Source organism: Rhinoderma darwinii, chromosome 3 (assembly GCF_050947455.1).
Source record: "Rhinoderma darwinii isolate aRhiDar2 chromosome 3, aRhiDar2.hap1, whole genome shotgun sequence".
In the NCBI taxonomy this organism is placed as follows: Eukaryota; Metazoa; Chordata; class Amphibia; order Anura; family Rhinodermatidae; genus Rhinoderma; species Rhinoderma darwinii.
Genome location: NC_134689.1, coordinates 354328924 through 354351000, shown reverse-complemented (window position 1 = coordinate 354351000; position 22077 = coordinate 354328924).

Genomic DNA, 22077 nt, shown 5'->3' with positions numbered 1-22077 from the left:
TCGGCTACTGATACACATCCGTAGCCGTCCACAATTGCGGAAGCGCCCATGGATTTCTATGGACGAGTCTGTGCTGCAATTGTGGACAAGAATAGGACATGTTCTGTATTTTGCGGATCATTTCTATGGCCCGGACATACATCCGTAATTATAGAAACAAAAAAGTCCAACAGCAATGAAAAATAGAAGGGGCTAGCTGCTATACGGTAGAGCATGCTCCCCAGGTAACAAAATAGGCACTCCTATATAGACATTTATGCACAGAGAGGAGAAAAGGAGAATACACGCCTATATGTAAAACGTAACTTTATTGACATTAACATATGGTATATTTAAAATGTATAAAACAGATGCACACAAAGGACTAAAGGACACTGTTCCAATAACAGTAGAAAAAAGACACATTGTTCAGACTATGTAAAGATCATGCCGGAGAGCAAGGAAAGTCAATGCTGAAAGTGGAATTACAGCCATATGGTAACATGCATAGCACTAGTATTCAACTCTAACAATGAGAGTCAAAGGCAAAACAGTGTGCACAGATAAACTAGTAGTTAGACACAGTAACCATGAAGTGGCTTACAAGGCTGAGCTCAGAAAATAAACTCTAAAAAGGTGTATAGAAGATTAGCTAAGGACAAATCTCTTACCCATAAACGGCTATAGATGCAGTCTGACAGTGTGCACTGGACCCCAACGCGCGTTTCGCACTTTGCAACGCGCGTTGGGGTCCAGTGCACACTGTCAGACTGCATCTATAGCCGTTTATGGGTAAGAGATTTGTCCTTAGCTAATCTTCTATACACCTTTTTAGAGTTTATTTTCTGAGCTCAGCCTTGTAAGCCACTTCATGGTTACTGTGTCTAACTACTAGTTTATCTGTGCACACTGTTTTGCCTTTGACTCTCATTGTTAGAGTTGAATACTAGTGCTATGCATGTTACCATATGGCTGTAATTCCACTTTCAGCATTGACTTTCCTTGCTCTCCGGCATGATCTTTACATAGTCTGAACAATGTGTCTTTTTTCTACTGTTATTGGAACAGTGTCCTTTAGTCCTTTGTGTGCATCTGTTTTATACATTTTAAATATACCATATGTTAATGTCAATAAAGTTACGTTTTACATATAGGCGTGTATTCTCCTTTTCTCCTCTCTGTGCATATACATCCGTAATTATACTGAAAGGCCCTGTTCAGACTGAGTTTTTGTACAAGTTTTTTGCCATAGAAACCACGGCAAAAACCGCAGCAAAAAACAGCCGAAATTGCCTCCCATTGCCTCCCATTGATTTCAATGGGAAGTGGGGGCATTTTTTTCCTTTGAGCGGAAAAAAAATGCTCGTGGAAAAATAAGTGATATGCCCTATCTTGAGGCATTTTCCACCTCAAAATCCCCATTGAAATCAATGGGAGATAGAACAAAAATGCCGCGAACGGCCACAGTATTTTTGACGGGTTTTATAGCCAAAAACGCTTGCTTTTTTTTTCCTTAGCCTGTTGAAGAAAGAAATTTAAAAACAAAGCAAAAACCGTGGCAAAATTTCATCCATAATTACAGATTCCATAATTACGGATGAAAATTATGGTTGTGTGCATGGGGCCACAGGGTGGATTTCTACGCGGCAGATTTTGTTGCAGAAATTTCTTCATCTGAAAATCAGGTCCAATTATCTGAATGGGGTTGTTTCTACAGCAGCATTTCTGATTTTCGATTGCAGAAACTTCTGCAACAAAATCTGCCACGTGTGAATCTGGCCTAATGTAATGGATTTTGGGAAATGTGGAATAGGAATTTGTAGTTTTTTTTTTTACTACATCACACTGGTGGAAACATTATAGGGGGGATTTAAATGGGCTTTATGCCAGTTTAATGTTGGCAACAAAGCCATAAATTATGGCGCACGTTGTATTTGTGCAATAATTTGCAGATTTTTTTGCTGTTTTCTGGCACTCACACAACTTTTAAAAAAGTGTGTGGTGTTCTCCTCTTAATAAATTTGTCACATCTTGCACCTGGGCCTGCGGGCTTCAGACTAAAACTGGCTTATGAAAAATCAGTCTTTGTTTTTCTGCCCCTATATCTCCAACAACGCATCACAACAGGACATTCCTTGTAGAGATCGTAAGGGAAAATATTGGGAGATCAGATGTCTTTATTGAGAGCTAACTGCAAAAAAGTAAATGTTGAATGCAGCATTGAATGTGACATAGAAGAAGACATTATGTACATCAAAATCTGTTTTATAAAATGTAAATGTTTTATAGCAGAATTATGTTTTAAAAATATAGCTTCACTGGAGTAAGTGGAGTTTTTTATTCTTGATAAAACGTTAGTCTCGCATATATAGCAGAACAGAGAGATATTTATGTCAGCAAAGAACATCTGTAGTAAAACGTAACCATATGTCCTACTGTATGCCTCAAGATACCGTGTTTACTGCCTGTCACAGAAGCAATTCATCTTATATACACTGAAAAATTGCATGAAATGCAATCCCTTAATATGTAAGCTTGTATACCTGGAGGTGCATGTTAGTCCATGGTTATTTTTTTTCAGCTATAATATATGTTAGGCAGACATATACATTATAAATTTAAATGTCGCTACTGGCAGTATATAAATTTACTGATACTGCTGGTAGCCAGAAGCAAAACTATGTATTATTTAACTATATATAAGAAGGGAAATGGAGATTTGGAGCTCTGTCTGTAGTAGAGAAATGTAGCTCTAACCACTATGAAGAATTTTGAAAATGCTTAGATAAAAAAAACACAAAAACACAAACAAACAACAACATGTACTCACTAAATGATCAAATTTTGCCTGACTGCACTCATCACTGGGAGTAAAACGGAAGAGGGAATTCTACAGCTTTCTTTCCACTCAATAATAAATCTTTCTTTAGAAAAGTCCTTTGTTCCGTGATCCACCAAGTGGTAGCTGCAGGCATCCAATTTGTGAATTTTGTTTTTAACTATATGACTATGTACAGGGGCGTAACTAGGAAAGACTGTGCCCCATAGCAAACTTTTGACTGGGCCCCCCCCCCCTCCTCTGGGTATCACACAACCCCCCCTTGTAGATAGTGCCTCCCCATAGATTCCACCACACAGCGCCCCCTATAGATAGCACCATACACAGCCATCTTTAGATAACGTCTTACAGCCCCAATCCCCACTGTAGATAACTCCATACAGCCCCCTGTAGATAATGCCATACAGCCCCCTGTAGATAACGCCATACAGACCCCCCTGTAGATAACGCCATACAGAACCACTGTAGATAACGGCAAGCAGACCCCCCTGTAGATAACGCCATACAGAGTCCCCCCTGTAGATAACGCCATACAGAGTCCCCCCTGTAGATAACGCCATACAGAGTCCCCCCTGTAGATAACGCCATACAGAGTCCCCCTGTAGATAACGCCATACAGAGTCCCCCCTGTAGATAACGCCATACAGAGTCCCCCCTGTAGATAATGCCATACAGAGTCTACCCTGTAGATAACGCCATACAGACCCCCCATGTAGATAACGCCATACAGAGTCCCCCCTGTAGATAACGCCATACAGACACCCCCTGTAGATAACGCCATACAGACCCCCTGTAGATAACGCCATACAGAGTCCCCCCTGTAGATAACGCTATAAAGAGTCCCCCCTGTAGATAACGCCATACAGACCCCTGTAGATAACGCCATACAGACCCCCCCTGTAGATAACGCCATACAGACCACCCCTGTAGATAACGCCATACAGAACGCCCCCTGTAGATAACGGCATACAGACCCACCCTGTAGATAACGCCATATAGCCCCCCCCCCCAAAAAAACGGCCTATAGTTTGTCCTACAAAAGAGATGTAACCCCTATCCACAGGATAGGGGATACATGTGTGATCGCTTGCATCGATAAGGAGAACGGGAGACCAAAAGTCCCCCCAAGTTCTCCATGACTAACCTCGGACTTCCAGAGTCTGCGCAGTTCAATAAAAATGAAAGGTGCGCTGGTCACGCATTCGCACAAGCGCGACCAGTGCACAATTCATTTCTATGGAGCTGCAGACAGACCCCGGTTCTCCTTATCGCTGGGCGTCCCAGCGATCACACATGCATCCCCTATCCTGTGGATAGGGGATGCATGTCTTTTGTAGGAACAACCCCTTCAGTGGTGTCGCGCTGTAGCAGCCATAGCGTCTGCTAGCGGAGCCTCCGGCCATGGGGGGGCCGTGCCGGCGGGTGGCACGGGCCCCCTCATGCTGCGGGCCCCATAGCAGTTGCTACGGCTGCTATAGCGGTAGTTACGCCACCAGGGGCGTAGCTAAAGGCTCATGGGCCCAGGTGCAAAAGTTCAGCTTGGGCCCCCCCCCCCGCACGCATATTCTCTTTACAGATGCGATTGCAACCCATTTTTAACTTTCAGCTGCATTGCTGTATCTCTAAAGTAACCAATCGATGCAGCACTAGCAGCCAAAGATGTTGTTAGAGTCTTGGCGCATGTTCCAACTCATATGTTTTTCCCCCCTCAAAACAAAAATATACAAAAGTATACTTTTATAACAAGGCAGGCTACGATAGAGCGGTGCAGCTCAATGTATGATAGTATACCTAAATAATGTATTCACCAAATAATGGGCATATACCCGTTCTACACAGTGAAAAGTGAAAACACTATAACAGTTATATCCAGTGACTCACAGGTGACGTCTGCTCCTATTGTAGTCGTCCGCTTTCCCTTTTCTTCTCTATTCAGATCCAGACCCCCATGATTACTTCTTCCTGCCACGACTTGTCTCTGCACACAAACTGCGCATTAGGGCTTATTCAGACGAACGGGATATACGTCCGTGCAACGCGCGTGATTTTTACGCGCGTCGCACGGACCTATATTAGTCTATGGGGCAGTGCAGACATGTCCGTTCTTTGAGCATTTTTCGCGCATCACACACCCATTGAAGTCAATGGGTGCGTGAAAACCACGCATGCCACACGGAAGCACTTCTGTGGGACAAGTGTGATTCGCGCAACAGCTGTGAAAAGGATGAATGAAAACAGAAAAGCACCACGTGCTTTTCTGTTTACAAACATCCAAATGCGAAAACCACGCAGCCGCGCATCATACGGGGCTGACACACGGAGCTGCTAAGTGCCTTTTGTGCAGGCAAAACGCCGCGTTTTTTGCGTGCGCAAAAAGCACATGCTTGTGTGAATCCAGCCTTATGCTGCTACCCCCAACGGCACTCTATACAGTAATAGTGGCTGTATTTGTTCCCCACACAGTAATAGTGGCTGTATTTGTTCCCCACACAGTAATAGTGGCTGTATTTGTTCCCCACACAGTAATAGTGGCTGTATTTGTTCCCCACACAGTAATAGTGGCTGTATTTGTTCCCCACACAGTAATAGTGGCTGTATTTGTTCCCCACACAGTAATAGTGGCTGTATTTGTTCCCCACACAGTAATAGTGGCTGTATTTGTTCCCCACACAGTAATAGTGGCTGTATTTGTTCCCCACACAGTAATAGTGGCTGTATTTGTTCCCCACACAGTAATAGTGCCCCCTTTGTTTCTCAGACAGTAATAGTGCCCCCTTTGTTTCTCAGACAGTAATAGTGCCCCCTTTTGTGCTATACAAAGTAATATTGCCCCCACCACAAGTTTTCCCAGAATAATAAATGATCACTTCACAGGAATTATCCTTTCCACAGGATAGGTGATAATTTTCTGATCGCTGGGGGCCACACCGATCGTGAGAACAGGGGTCCCAAACCCCCAGATCCTCCTCATTGCACCCCTGCAGTGTGGAGGAGCTTGAATGGAGCAGCGGTTGAGCATGCGCCTCTATTCACTGTCTATGACCACGATGGAAGCAGCCAAGCGCTGTACTCGGCTGTATCTGTCTTTCCCATAGACGCTGAATGGAGCGGCATGCTCCACCGCCGCTCCCCTCAATGTGCTGCTCACAGTGAGAGGAATGGGGGGTTCGGGACAACCCTGTTCTCATGATCGGTGGGAGTCCCAGCGATCAGAAAATTATTATCTATTCTAAGAATAGCTGATAATTTAGGAAACTGGAAAGCAAAAAATCCTTTAAGAAAATGCCTGTTACTATATATTGTCTAATAAACCTGTAGGAGCAGCCTCTTTATAATCTATAGTTTACCAATGGACACTGGCACAGCAGGGCTTCACATTACAGCACAGCTCCAGACCTCCAGTAATGTGAAATCATGACCCTCAGTAACCTCTAGCCCCCTTATCAGTGTCTTCTCCGTAACTTGGCTGGAGCTGTCCTGTGATGAATTATGACCCTCAGTAACTGTTATCACTGTCCTGTCTGCGCCGCTTCCACAGCTGAATCCTCCTGTTATGTCCCTTATATACGAGTGACAGAACCAGGAGATAATTGTGGGATAGAATGTAAAGAGAGGAACAGCAAACGTTATGTAAAGAAAGTGAAAGAAAAAAACCAATGTCAGTGCATGAGAGGCCTGTCCTGTACTCACGTAGGTGTTGGTGGAAATAATCTGTGATAATGCAGAACCAGCTCTTTGCTTACTCGGCCTACGTCAGCGAGTGTCTCCTCCAATCCAGTGCCTCAGAGCACAAGAGGGGCGGAGACGGGAGGATTCTCGATGCACACGCTGCTGCACATGCGCTGTGTAAGGAAGGTGTAATGTAAAAAATAATTATACGGTCAGTCTAAGCGTGGCGAGGGGGGTCTGAGGGCCCCCCTGGCTTAGGGGCCCGGTCGCAATTGCGACCGCTGCGACCCCTATAGCTACGCCACTGTACGCCACTGACTATGTAGCAGTGGATTTGGAGCTTTCCACTCTTTAAAGTCATAGTCTAAAGTGGTTTAGCACAGTATTTTTAGTTATTTGAAATAAAAGGCAGTGTTTCCTCTAAGCTGCGTTCTCTGGAAAGAAATAAAACAATTTAAATAGGGCTGATTCTAGCTTTTCTGTTGCCTGAGGCAAACATTTTAATGGTGCCCCCCCCCCCCCAGCCCATCCCTCTGCCATTCTATGTCATTACTAGCCTCCTCTAGCTCTCGTGGATGCGTTATTGCCTTGCACTCCCCAAGCATGCACAGTATATTGAGGTGTACTCTGCTCAGCTTCATTGCACATGCCCGGGGAGTACAAGACAGCGGCACATCTGTGGGATTTGGAAGAGTCTGGTAGTGACAAAGAATGGCCAGAGAATGTTAATCAAGTGTGGTAAGGTGAGTTTGAAGAACGGACTGTATAGCTCTTCAGTATAGGTGCACTGCACCCATGATTCTTCAAGAGGTAATTAGCATATAGCAGGCCACATTTTAAAAGTAAATTTTATAGATTTTGCTGCATCTGAATAAACTTACAGGGGTTTAGAAACATTGTCCGGTCATGTAATATGGTATGGTGACGGTTTAGGGGCAAAAACAACCTGAGAAGCTCCCATTAAATATACAATGAAATGCAACAATTCCAGCTACCCTGTAATTTTTGTCCATATAAATATATTCTACATAAAAATAGAATCAAAACCAAACTCAGTACTTGAATACAGCAGTGAAACAAAGTTCAGTACATAAATACAGTACCAAAACCAAGATCAGTACATATATAAAGCACCAAAACCAAGTTTAGCTTATATATACAGCACCAGAACCAAGCTCTGTACATATATAGAGCACCAGAACCAAGCTCAGTACATATATACAGCACTAGAACAAAGCTATGCACATATATACAGCACCAGAACCAAGCCAAGTACATAACTATAGCACCAGAACCAAGCTCAGTACATAAATACAGTACCAGAACCAAGCCAAGTACATAAATACAGCACCAGAACAAAGCTCTGTACATATATATAGCACTAGAACAAAGCTCAGTACATATATACAGCGCCAAAACAAAGCTCAGCACATATATACAGTATCAGATCCAAACTCATAACATAACTACAGCATTAGAACTAAGCTCAGTACATAAATACAGCACCAGAACAAAGCTCAGTACATATATACAACACCAGACCCAATCTCAGTACATATATTCAGCACCAGAATGAAACTCAGTACATAAATACAGCACCAGAACCAAGCTCAGTACATATAAACACAGCAGAACCAAGCCCAGTAAATAAATATACTATCAGAACCAAGCTCAGTAAATAAATATGGTATCAGAACCAAGCTTAGCACATATATATATAGCACCAGCACAAATACAGTTTAGTACAGAGATCATTTGCACAGTTAGGTTAGCCCCTGTCAAACTACTGCTCTCAGTATGACCTGAACAATATGCAGGCGCTAAGTTGCTTTGCAAAAAAAAAAATACCACCCATCATCTTGCTTCAGATCATACAGTGAATGCAGTACTGATCAGTCAGAGGCAGAAAGAGTCGTTCCCCTTCTTTTTCTTCTCCATCCGGTCCGCACCACCATGATGACTTTTCCCGGCCACTTTTCGACTATGCAAAATTTTGCCGCTCAGATGTCTTCGGGTTCTCACTTTTCCATCACATCTGCAACTATACACTAAGGGCTCATTCAGAAGAGCGTAATACTCATTTGCTTGAAATAATACTCATTTGTTTGAAATGAATACTCATTTGCATTGAAATAACGCACAGCATACGGACACAATGATTTTAATAGGGCTATTCAGAGTTTTCACAAAGTGAGTGTCCGTTGCGTGAAACTCACTGCATGTTCTATATTTGTGCGTATTCATGCACCTAGTCACCCATGAAAATCCACAGATGCGTGAAAACCACGCACAGCACACGGACGACATCCATATCCTGTCCGTGTTTCATGCATTAAATACACTGAAAACCAGGGAAATACAAAAACAAATGAAGTGCTTGCATGGATGTGAAAAACGCATGCCACACGCAAAGCACACTGATGCCAATACACAACACACACAGGCAAGAAATGTAGGAAAAGGCTCTGTATTTTCACCCGCAAATCGGACACACTTGTCTGAATATCCCACACAGTGCCCCGTGTAGATTGTGTCACAAACAGTGCCACCTGTAGTTAGGGTAACCCACAGTCCCCCCTGTTGTTTGTTTCCCATGTAGATAGTGTGACACAGTGCCCCTCTAGCGAGGCCTTCTCCTGAGTGCCAAATGGTTCCCTTGCTTCTGCCAGTGCTGGTTCCACTGCTCAATAGTATATGCGTCCTATGGAACATGTAGGCCGCCGTCTGAGGGGACCATGCATGCAGGCCCCTCATGGCTGATTCGGCCCTGACTCTGAGGCCTCATTTACACGAGCGTGTGCGTTTTGCGCGCGCAAAAAACGCTGCGTTTTGCGCGCGCAAAAGGCACTTGGCAGCTCCGTGTGTCATCCGTGTATGATGCGCGGCTGCGTGATTTTCGCGCAGCCGCCATCATAGAGATGAGGCTAGTCGACGCCCGTCACTGTCCAAGGTGCTGAAAGAGCTAACTGATCGGCAGTAACTCTTTCAGCACCCTCGACAGTGAATGCCGAACACAATATACACCAACCTGTGAATAAAAAAAGACTTTCATACTTACCAAGAACTTCCTGCTTCCCCCAGTCCGGGCTCCCGGCCGTTGCCTTGGTGACGCGTCCCTCTCTTGTCATCCGGCCCCACCTCCCAGGATGACGCCGCAGTCCATGAGACCGCTGCAGCCTGTGATTGGCTGCAGCCTGTGCTTGGCCTGTGATTGGCTGCAGCTGTCACTTGGACTGAACTGTCATCCCGGGAGGTCGGACCGGAGTTATCGGTAAGTCAGAACGTCTTTTTTTTTTTACAGGTTCATGGATTTTCGGAGCGGAAGTCACTGTCCATGGTGCTGAACCAGTTTAACGCTTTCAGCACCGTGGACAGTGACTGTCTCCTGACGTCGCGTACCCGAACATTTTTTACCGGTTTCGGTCAAAACGAGTTTGGCCGAACCCGGTGAAGTTCGGTGCGCTCATCTCGAATTTGACACTCCGTTTGGATGTTTGTAAACAGAAAAGCACGTGGTGCTTTTCTGTTTACATTCAGGAGTTTGACAGCTCTTGCGCGAATCACGCAGTTCGCACGGAAGTGCTTCCGTGCGGCATGCGTGGTTTTCACGCACCCATTGACTTCAATGGGTGCGTGAGTGCGCGAAAAACGCACGATTATAGAACATGTCGTGAGTTTTTTTCTGCGCACACGCGCTGAGCGCAATTCACGCATCGTCTAAACTGCCCCATTGACTAATATAGGTGCGTACGACATGCGTGCAAAGCACGCGCGTCGCACGCGCGTATATTACGTTCGTGTAAATGAGGCCTGAGGGTATGTTCACACGCAGTGGTTTCAGACGTAATTCAGGTGTTTTATGGCCTCGAATTACGCCTGAAAAAACGCCCCTAATATGCCTACAAATATCTGCCCTTTGCTTTCAATGGGAATTACGATATTCTGTTCCCACGAGCCTTTATTTTACGTGTCGGTGTCAAAATACGCCGCGTAAAATCACGGCTCGTCAAAAGAAGTGTAGGATACTTCTTGGGACATTTTTGGAGGCGTTTTTCATTGAGTCCAAAACAGCTCCAAAAACGGCCGTAAAAAACGCTGCAAAAACGCGAGTTTCTACAAAACCGTCTGAAAATCAGGAGCTGTTTTCGCCTGAAAACAGCTCTGTATTTTCAGACGTTTTTGCTCACTGGGTGTGAACATACCCTAAGGAGGTTTACAACATTCTGAAGTTAACAAGCAAAATGTCATCTCTACCTGTCTTAAGGTGCCCATACACAACAAATGACAGTTGGCCAAACCTGCCGATTTCGATGATTAGATGTTTATAGGGGTGTCCCATCTTTCCTCTGATGGCAGATGTTGGGGAAAAGTAGGATCAGACATGTTGGATTTCAACATGCCCGATCCTTTGTTCCTACAGGAGAGAAGCTCAGGCCAGAGGTGACTGGCAGCAGCTCATTCCTCTCTACACATTGAATACACATATGTGTGTTTACTGGATTCGAGAGGAAGCATTTTTAAAGCTGTGCTTTTATAAACTGCAGATTTAAGGTTCAGTTTTCTTTAAATTTATGGTGTCTCATCTTCAGATTAACATCTAGAAATGTTTTAAAAGAGTGACATGATAGCCACTATCCCGTGACTGGTGACTACTCTTAATTCTAATGCCCAACATCACTATGAGTGCGCCAGTGCAGTGACTATAGTACAACTGTTTTATTGGAACCAATTTTTGCTCTCGCTGCTGCATTGGATATTCAATTTATTCAGCTACATGTTTTTCGAGCTGAGGAAGGTTTGAATTAATTTCCAAGAAGATTCTTGGTTCCTATTAAAACTATCTTGAACTGAAATTTATCAGTGGTAATTATTAGGGTAGAGAATCCAATTAGAGATGCTGAACGCACTGTTTCAGTGTTTGATAGGACACATATATTCAGCAGAGCGAGCGCGTATGTTTGGAGTTTCAGACGGCAGCCGATCCGTTTTTAACCTGTCCTCTTGCTACCCAAAGAGAAAGTCTTGCCACTTTGCAATTTAAATATTAGGTGGCTTATTAAAGTGTTATGTCATGTGGAAATTCATAAACTGTTCTCAGTGTGTAAATCACAGAGAAGTCATCGCAGCGGCAGCATTGGTAGCAGCCTTATTTCTTATCTTTGTAAGGGTATGTTCACACGCTCAAGAGAAAACAGCCTCTCATTTTCAGACGTTTTTAAAGCATCAAACGTTATTTGCTGCGTTTTTTGGAGCCGTTTTTGGAGCTGTTTTTCTATTGACACAATAAAAAACGAATCCAAAAACGGCTCAAGAAGTGACATGCACTTCTTTTTACGGGGCATTTTTTACAAAACACTGTTTTTCCCATTGAAATTAAATGACAGATGTTTGGAGGCATTCTTCTTCCGTTTTTTTCAGGCGTATACGCCCGAAAAATGCCTGAAAACGCAGCGTGTGAACATACTCTAACTGTTTTTGTTATATTCAGCAAAAGGCATGGTATGCCCCAAATTAGGCAAACCTTGCCCATTTATAATCTTTGCATCAAAGAAATGCTCTAATATGTAAGGCCAGGATCATACACAAAGTTTTGATGCAGTTATTGTGGTCATTTTTGGCTTAGATTTTTTAGCCAAAGCCAGAAGTGTATTCAAAAGTAAGGAAAGGTATAAAGAAAACACTGATGCATCTCCTTACTTGTGCACCCACTTCTGTTTTTGGCAAAAAAAAACTAGGCCAGAAACTGCCATAAAGACTGCATCAAAACCGTACGTGTCTTCCTGGCCTAAGGGTGTATTCACACCACACAAAATGTTTCCATTTAACACATACATCGGAAAAACCTCCCAGCGTATGCAATAAATGTAAGCGCATTACATATCTCACTATATACAATGCAGCATATTTTTTCCATAAGCACCCATGCAAGAAAAACGTATGCCACACAGCATTTTTGCGAAGGTAGGAATATAGGAATGCGCAGCAGGTTGTGCTTTCATATACACACAAAAAAAGTTAAAGTGTACCTACCCGGAAGATGCCAAACTGTCAGGTCTATAGGTGTCTATAGACCTGTTTAGCGTAGACGCTGGAAGTATTTTCTACTGAATAGACAATCTAAACATGATGTGGCTTCACCATGGACAATGCTGTAATATCTGTGGAAGCAATACATAGCAATCTTTAAAACGTTGATTCCACAAGTGTCCATAATTTCACTGCTAAAATAAATGCCCTTATATGGTCCCAAGAGTCCACATGTTTTTATGTTGTCTACTTACAGTATATATATAGTTATGGCTGTAGAAAATGCTAAGGTAAGTATATGGATGTGCCGGTGTACCATACATGAGGCGTGGGGTCCCTCACTAAAGGGAACAGCATCTTGACAGATATGACACAAAGTATTAAATTGTTCCCACAAAGATGAGTGATGGATTTCTTCTGCTGCACTGATATCCCACCAGACTGGCACTATGATTCTAATATGAGTACTGTCAGTATTCTTTTAAGGGTATGACGTGGTTTAGAAGAAGTGACCAGAGTCAAGGGTGGATTATAGTGAGGGCAATCTGGGCAAGTACCCAGGGCCCAAGGCTGGAAGGGGGCCCAGTTCGCCCTGGTTCTCCCGTACCAGCTGCTAAAATTACAGCCGGTTCAGAAGCGGAAACTCTCACCCAATTGTATCTGCGTCTTTAGGATGCGGATACAATTGCATACCTTAGCGCTGGCGAGACAGGGAAGTATCCGTTCCTTTTCCTCCCATTCGGAGCTTTACTAATGACACAGTCAGCGCGATGACGTGCGCCGTTACTCTAGATGACGCCATCTGGTCTCTGACCAGTCCTGTGTCGCTGGAGGACGGCGCGGGAACGGGGACAGGTGAGAATGTTTTTTTTTCTGGGCAGCATTGGGGGTATTATCTACAGGGGGCATTAACTACAGAGGGCATTGTAACTGGCGCTATCTACAGGGGGCATTATCAACAGAGGGCTTTGTAACTGGCACTATCTACAGGGGGCATTATCTACAGAGTGATGAAGAGATGAGTAAAATATTCAGTGTCGTGCAGTAACGGCGCCAGGCTTGAAGAAAGAAGAAGAACGGGTTCTCTAAGGTATTTTGCAAAGGTACTTTTTATTAGAATGACAACGCGTTTCACCGAACTGGTCCCTTCGTCGGCTTGAGGGGGCCCGTGCCACTAGCCGACACGCCCCCCCCCATATGTCCGGTGGCGCAGCTAGCAGCCGTTATGGCTGCTACAGCTGTAGCGACGCTACTACGGGGCCCGTGCCACTGAGCCTCTAACATTTATGGGCGGGGCGACACAGGCCCCCTCATGCCCGGGGGAGTTGCAACACAGCAACCCCCTCTTGCAATAATTGTACCTGTGTCATATGCATTAGCTCTGAATGGCCGGGCATTCAGCGCCTTACAATAACGCTGATTGGCAGGGAAAAATGACTTGCCCCCCCTATCAGCATCTTTCAACTACGCTAGCGACGCGATGACGCCATCGTGCTGTTTCCATGCTTGAAAGGCGCTGATTGACAGGGCAAGTCATTCTGCCCTGCCAATCAGCGCCTTTGAACGACGCGTCTTTCAGCTCCAGCAGACCTGCTCAGAAGAGAGCAGACCTGCATTGCCACAGGATGGCGTGGGTACAGGATCATGTGAGTATATAATTTTTTTGTTTTTTTTCTAATAAAACTGTGAGTAGTATTATCTACAGGGGGGTCTATATGTGGGGATGTGGGGCACTATATACAGGGGGGACTATATGTGGGATGTGGACCACTATATACAATGGGGGTCTATATGTCTATATGTGGGGCACTATCTGCAGGGGGTCTATATGTGGGGCACTATATGCAGGGGGTCTATATGTGGGGCACTATATACAGGGGGGTTCTATATGTGAGGATGTGGGCCACTATATTAGGGGGGTCTATATGTGAGGCACTATCTATAGGGGGTTTATATGTGGGGCACTATATACAGGGGGGTCTATATGTGGGGATGTGGGGCACTATCTAAAGGGGGTCTATATGTGGGGATGTGGGGCACTATATACAGGGGAAGCTATATGTGGGATACTATAGACAGGGATGGGCTATATGTAGAGCACTATCTATAGGGGAGCTATTTGTAGGGCAATATCTATAGGGGTGGGCTATATGTGGGTCACTATAAGCAGGGGTGGGATACCTGTGGGGCACTAGCTACAGGGGGCTAAATGTAGGGCACTGTCTACAGGGGTGGGCTATATGTGGGACACTGTATACAGGGGTAGCTATATGTGATGTACTATCTACAGAGGTGGGCTATATGTGGAGCACTATGTATAGGGGATCTATTTGTAGGGCACTATCTACAGGGATGGGTTATATGTGGTACACTATATACAGGGGTTGGATACCTGTGGGGCACTATCTACAGGGGGCTATATGTAGGACACTGTCTATAGAAGTGGGCTATTTGTGGGGCACTATCTACAGAGGTGGGCTATATGTCGAGCACCATCTATAGGGGAACCTATATGTAGGGCAGCACGGTGTCTCAGTGGAATGCACTATTGCCTTGCAGCTGTGGAGTCCATATGTGGGCACTATCTACAGAGGGCTGTATGTGGGGCACTATCTACAGATGTTCTATGGGGGTCACTATTTACAGGGGGCTATGGGGGCACTATCTACAGGGGGCATGGTGTGTGTGTGTGTGTGTGTGTGTGTGTGTGTGTGTGTGTGTGTGTGTGTGTGTGTGTGTGTGTGTGTGACGCAGTGTATGGTACTATTATAATCAGGGACACAGTGTATGGCGCTATTATAGTTAGAGGTGCAGTGCATGGCGCTTATTATATTTAGAAGTGTTGAGAATTTTAACTTCATTTGTAGGTGCAGAAATGTTTTAAAAGTGAGAAGTTAAGACATCTGAGCGGAAAACTTCAGAAATGGGTCGTGGCCGGAAGAAATCCATCATAGAGGTCTGGAGCAGAGGGAGAAGAAAAGAACTAGAATCTGAGATGACACCGGTGAGTCACTTAATATAAATGTTTATTCTCCCTGTAATCAGCACTGTAGTGGCTGTATGATCTGCAGTGAGATGATGAGTGGTGTTAAAGGGGGTGGGGTAATAGTGGGATTCACTGGTTAGTGACACCCACTATTACTACCGCCTTTATAATCAGGGTCACTAGGGTTATGCCTAGTTCCCCTACCTTTTCCTTATACTAACGACGATCTAATTGCTTTTGCTGCTACTCAAGGGAATAAGACCATATAGTAAATAAAAGTAATATTTATTAACATACAGTAATCACTCATCTATAAAATACAGTAACTAATCACAGTACAGTATAAATACGGTATCACAATCCTAATTATACCGCCACACATTACCTAAACATACATATGAATACAGTTACGTTACAATACACATAAGTTACTTGTAATTCTCAATCGCTTACTATCTCTGTCCCACTCCCTCCTAATATAACTTTCCCTATACACTAAGGGATAATACGGGATAAGGAGGAACAAGGGGAATGGGTTACTGTGTACCTGGGGATGTGCAGGTCAAGGGTCACTGCAGGGTACTTGAGGCAGCAAAGGTAAACAGGTTTCAGCAAGGGGTTAACTCAGGGAACTTCAGGGACAGCAGGGGCACCAAGGGTTACTCAGGGAAGCAAGGGTTAACTTAGGGAGAGCAAGGGGTTAACTCAGGGACTCAGGGAAGCAAGAGTTAACTTGACAGTACTCAGGGAGAGTAGGGACAGTACTCAGGGAGAGCAAGGGGTTAACTCAGGGACTCAGGGAAGCAAGGGTTAACTTACTCAGGGGGAGCAAGGGGTTAACTCCGGGAACTTCAGGGACAATAAGGGTTAACACAGGGACTCAGGGAAGCAAGGATTACAGCAGGAGGAGACAGGGAGAGACAGGGTTAAGTGTAGCTATTGCTACACTTGATACTTAGTGTGACTCGTTGGTGGAGCAGAAGCAGAGGCAGAAGCAGGAGCCGTAGTAGGAGACAGCAGCAGGTCATTGGAGGAGAGAGACAGGACAGGAGAGGTGAGCCGGTTTGTGGTGGTGTGGGAGGCAGGCAGGTCCCATCTGCTCCTCGTTGATGTAGTGGTGAGGTCGTCTTCAGCTGCTGAGCGTACCGACGCAGGGCTATTTAACCCTGTTGGTACGCTCGCAGCAGGGGATGAGTGGCACTTGCCCCCGACTAGCATGGGTTGGCATGGTGATAATGTATCACCAGCCGTCTCATGAGCGCCCGCGCGAGACCGTCCGTGCGGGCGGGAGATTTGAAATGGAGACAGGGGATAACAATCTCCTGTCTCCATGGTTTCCAAACAAAGCAGGGCAACGCTGTTCTGGTGTTGCATATATGTACTGAGCTTGGTTCTGGGGCTATATGCATGTACTGAGCTTGGTTCTGATGCTTTATTTAAGTACTGAGCTTTGTTCTGGTGTTGTATATATGTATGAGCTTTGTTCTGGTGCTGTATATATGTACTGAGCTTTGCTCTGGTGCTGTATACATGTACTGAGCTTGGTTCTGGGGATGTATATATGTACTGATCTTTGTTCTGGTGCTGTATGCATGTACTGAGCTTTGTTCTGGTGCTGTATTTATGTACTGATCTTGCTTCTGGTATTATATATGTATTGAGCTTGGTTCTAGTGCTGTATTTATGTACTGAGCTTGGTTGTGGTATTGTATTTATGTACTGAGCTTGGTTCTAGTGCTGTATTTATGTACTGAGGTTGGTTCTGGTATTGCATATATGTACTGAGCTTGGCTCTGGGGTTGTATATATGTATGAGCTTGGTTCTAGTGCTGTATTTATGTACGGAGCTTGATCTTATCGATTTAAACCATGGCTAGCCTGAGGCACTACCTCCCCTTTAATCTATGCCAACCAAAGGATATCTTAGTGGAAACTGACTTAAAGCTGTTAATATGGCAGGTTAGTAAGACTCTCTTCACATGTGCGTTCAATATTCCGTTCTGCTTCGTCAAAGGAGCAGACCAACGAAAATGCCAGATATGCCGGTTCCGGTGAACAACGGAGACAACCGGCGCTCGACGGAACACATTGTCTTTAATGCATTCCAACGGTTTTCCATCGGGTTGTTCATGCTGCGCTATTGTTTCTAATGGAGCCTCCAATGCAGATGTGAATTAGACCTTACTGGTTTGATGTTTATATGCTTTGAGAAATTTGTAGTTGACACAGCTGCCAGGAAGGTTGTCTCACCACAAACCAGAATCGCTGGGCTACAGGAACTGGTGATAGTAGTCAACTTCACCTCATTATGAGATGGGGTTTATTAAACAGTAAATACATTAATGACAGTATAAATAATCATGCAACCTCGTAGAGTAATGGGAACCAGGCTAAATGTATGAAGTAAAGCAGAGCATGTAACCTTTATATGGGGCTTCAAGGCCATCGACATTGCAGAACTCTAATTATTGGGTCCTTATTATAAACTAGGTTGGTCTAAGTTGTCATGACCTTATTGTAAATTTAATTTGCAGAATGATTATTGTGATGACCATTCACCTCTGAATAGATTACAACACTAGATGTGAACTTTGTTTACCTGGAAGGAATTGAATGAAGGAATTCTGTGTGAAGGTCAGGGTTCCTGGAAGATAATCTTACTCTACAGCATAAGACCATTACCCGTCCTCTTGCTATTATTGTTACTGTTGTTGGATTCATTCAGTGGTTTAATTCGGTTGCAAAACTACAGCTCCTAGTAGGATTGTTGTAGTAGTAAATTAATTGTCGTTTTGCGACAGTTGAAGAATCACAGGTTGGAGCTGGTTCAAAATGGCAAATAAATGTGCTATAAAATTACTCCAAAGAAAATGTATCTCATACTTTACCTCATGCATTAGGTATTATATACGTAATTCTATAGGTTTTTTTATTCAGACATAAGTGTAAGTAGTGAATAAGTAGAACTTTTCTGTCTGTTCCTTTCTTTCTCTTTAGTAGCAGGGAAGTTATGATGAATTATTGTGTGATGGGTGCGGTAATACCTAATGATGGTAAGGTAAACTGAGCTGAGCTTTGAAAATGGCTAGCTATAAGTGTCCACCTTTGAACACCAGGTCCAAAATGATGTGCTTATTTATGTTATATCATATCTTTACATGGGTTGGAGCAAAATTTTTTAGACACGGTATTCCAATTCACCTGCATAGACGTAGAGTTAAATGAGACAATTCTGTCTGCCTGCAGCCACCACTAGGGGGAATTCAGGAGTTTTTTGCATACTGTTTATACATTGAACTCAATCTCCCTCTAGTGGCTGCAGGCAGAATTTTTACATTTTGCTGCATTAATATTTGTGACAGAAAACATGGAAATTTGATGCTGTGTATCAGACATTAATATTACAAAATGTTGAAACTAAAGATAACATGGTATTTAATAGTAGGCTATTTAATTTAAAGGGAGTTTAAAGTATACATTTATCCCTCTAGTGGTAGCTGTAGGAAGCCAGAATTGTATTATTTCATTCCGTTTATTTCAGAGACTAAATTGTAAAAGTGCTATTTTTTTTTTTTACATAACAACACAACAGATACAAACATGACTAAAGACCCTATTACACAGGCCAATGATCGGGCAAATGAGCGTTCATATGAAGGCTTGTTCCCAATAATTGCCCTGTGTAATAAGGGCACAGATAAGACGATATACTGCTATCATCATTGTCGGCAGCACATCTTCCTGTATAATCAGGGAGATGTCCTGTCGACATGATGAAAAGGTATAGGGCTGAGTGATCATAGTAACGAGCGATCGTAGATACGAGCGCTCGTCCCCATATAAAACACATCATTGCTGTGTGTTATATTAGCAAACGAGTGTCTCGTTTACCCGGCCCATGTCTTTAGACTTTCTAAACATTCAAACAAAATTAGCTTATTATTTGGGGATTCTTCATTTAAGATGCTCTATGACTGGAAAATTCATTTAGTTCAGTTATATCCTGTACAGCTTTAATCTGTTGTTTTTTCATACTTTGTATGTATAAAAGGTAGTCAGTGGAAGTCTCTGAAGTATTTCTGTCCATTAGTAACCTCTGACTAAATATTTTCTTTATAAAAAAAAAACATTTCGCTAGCCTCCCAATTTTATGTGGTTTAAGTAAAAACAGTACTATTTCTGAAATTAATTGTAGCACATACATAAGGGACATAACAGGAGAGGCTAAATAAGTGGTTGGAGCTGTATTAATTACATATTAAGAAGTCTTGAATCCATTGATTTACTGTAGACATAAAAACATACAGTAGGATTACGACGCAGTATAAGGAAATTGTAATTATTTTACCAAAGCACATGGGTTTATTGGCTCCATTGCCTCCTTTACAAACCTGCTAATCACCACTTGACCTAAAGCAAGTGGATTGAACCGTTTCCTTGTTTAACCAGTCTTATATATCATACTTTATAAACATCTGTAACAAAAAAAAATGGTGTCATAAAAATATTATTTTGTGGGTAAACAACATTTGTGATGCTCCAGAGAATGTATTTTGTGTTTTCAGAAAAAAAAATATATTGACAAAATGAAAGCAGTGTTTACTAAATATATTTTTCAATTTGTTCTAGGCATGTTGGCTACACAGAGTGGGTGAGGATCCTCGTAATCCACTGTTAATGCTTGAAGGAAATGGCCAATTTTCATCTCCAGAGTAAGCATTGCTCAGCGCCAGAGGGAGGACGGTATAGTTTGCTGTTTGCAGTGACTTTACTCTCTGGCTAATAGAGTGGGATCATGATCAGAAGACCCCACTGTAATACATTCATATGTCCTAGGGCATATGTAAAGAAGTTGTCTGCTTTAGACAAATAAGTTTGTCATAACTAACAGTCTCGTTGGGCTTATTTTAAGTTAAGTCTGATAACTTATAGACTAATGTGAGAATCAAAGCTAAATATTGCAGACTATTTATAACTTAAATGGACACTAACTTTTAAGATATTTTATGTTAACCTAACAGTATACTTGATAAAGATGAACTTTGTAATGTATTTAGTTGTTTTATCTATGCAAACTCTGTGTAAAGTTACTGCCATTAGGTGTATTCCTTCCTATATTCTGCTGTCCGCCCCCTGTTGTCAAGCGCAATCCGTCCCCAGTTACAGAGCAGAGGAAACGGACTGCAGGAACTGGGGACGTTTCTCTTCAATGCCTGCCAATAGAAGTCTATGGAGAGGAGAGTGGGAGGAGGCAGCAGGAGCAGAGAGATACACAGACACACTGCCCATACATGTGTACTGACAAGCAGCCCATAGACATCTTTATGGAGAGGGGAGGGGAGCAGGAGGAGGGATTAGGAGCAGAGAGAGGAGACACAGACACTGCACATAGAAGTCTATGGAGCAAGGACGGGGCACAGGAGGAGGGAGCAGGGATAGAAAGACACAGACACGCTACCCAAAGAAGTCTGTGGAGAGGGGAGGAGACAGACACTGACACACTGCTCATAGATGTCTATGGAGAGAGGGAGGGGAGCAGAAGGAGGGAGTATAGAGAGAGACACACAGAAATTCTGCCCACACAAGTCTAAGGAGAGGGTAGGGGGGACCAGGAGTGAAGTAAGACAGATACACCCCGACATGCTGCAGCTTCTTAGTAAGTGTTATATCTCACCCCCCCCAGGTCTGGATCCTTAGCTACCCTGCTTATTACTGCTGCATAACCTCCTCAATGCTGCTCCAGCTTATATATATCTATATATATATATATATATATATATTTATATATATATATATATATATATATATGATAGAGATGAAAGGGCGGGATTCTCTTCTTCTATGTGTGCTGTGTACAGAAGACAGTTTAGCAGTTAGGTTCCTTGTACCCCTTTTTATATCCTGAACATTACTAATGAAGAAAGAATCCCACAGATAAAACCATTAACTGTCTTAGCTCAAAAATCCATATACAATACAGACCAAAAAGTCTAGAAAATGTAATCTTTATTAATCCATACATATAAACAGACTACCCCCAAAAAATATATATACAAAAAAATGATTAAAAAAAACATAAGTCAAAACAACCTAGTGTTAAAACTACCAAAACCCCAGTCACATATACTGTAGGTATCAAGTCAAGGTATACATAATAGTGGCTCATCCAAAAGTAGGTAAAATGTCTAGAACAAGATCCTACATGTGTGGAAACCAGATGGTATGTAATAAATACAAACATAAATCAATTACCTGTGGCTGGCATGATGGCAAATTTGAGATATCACCCCAGAAGACACCTTGACGGGTGTTGCACAGCCTTGGTCATGATAGCAGTTAGACTCCGCCCACTAGCTCAGAGAAAACTGAGAATTAGAAATAAAACATGCAGATGAGAAAACTGCTAAGAAATGCAGAATACAAGTCATATAACGGCCACAAATAGTGTTATTCCTCATCTACACACATAGGACAGCTTATTCTAAAAAGTCACCTTAAAGGTTAGGGATGCTTTAACCCCTTCCCGACATTTGACGTATCCATACGCCAAAGTCGGGTAGGGGAAGCATGGAGCGGG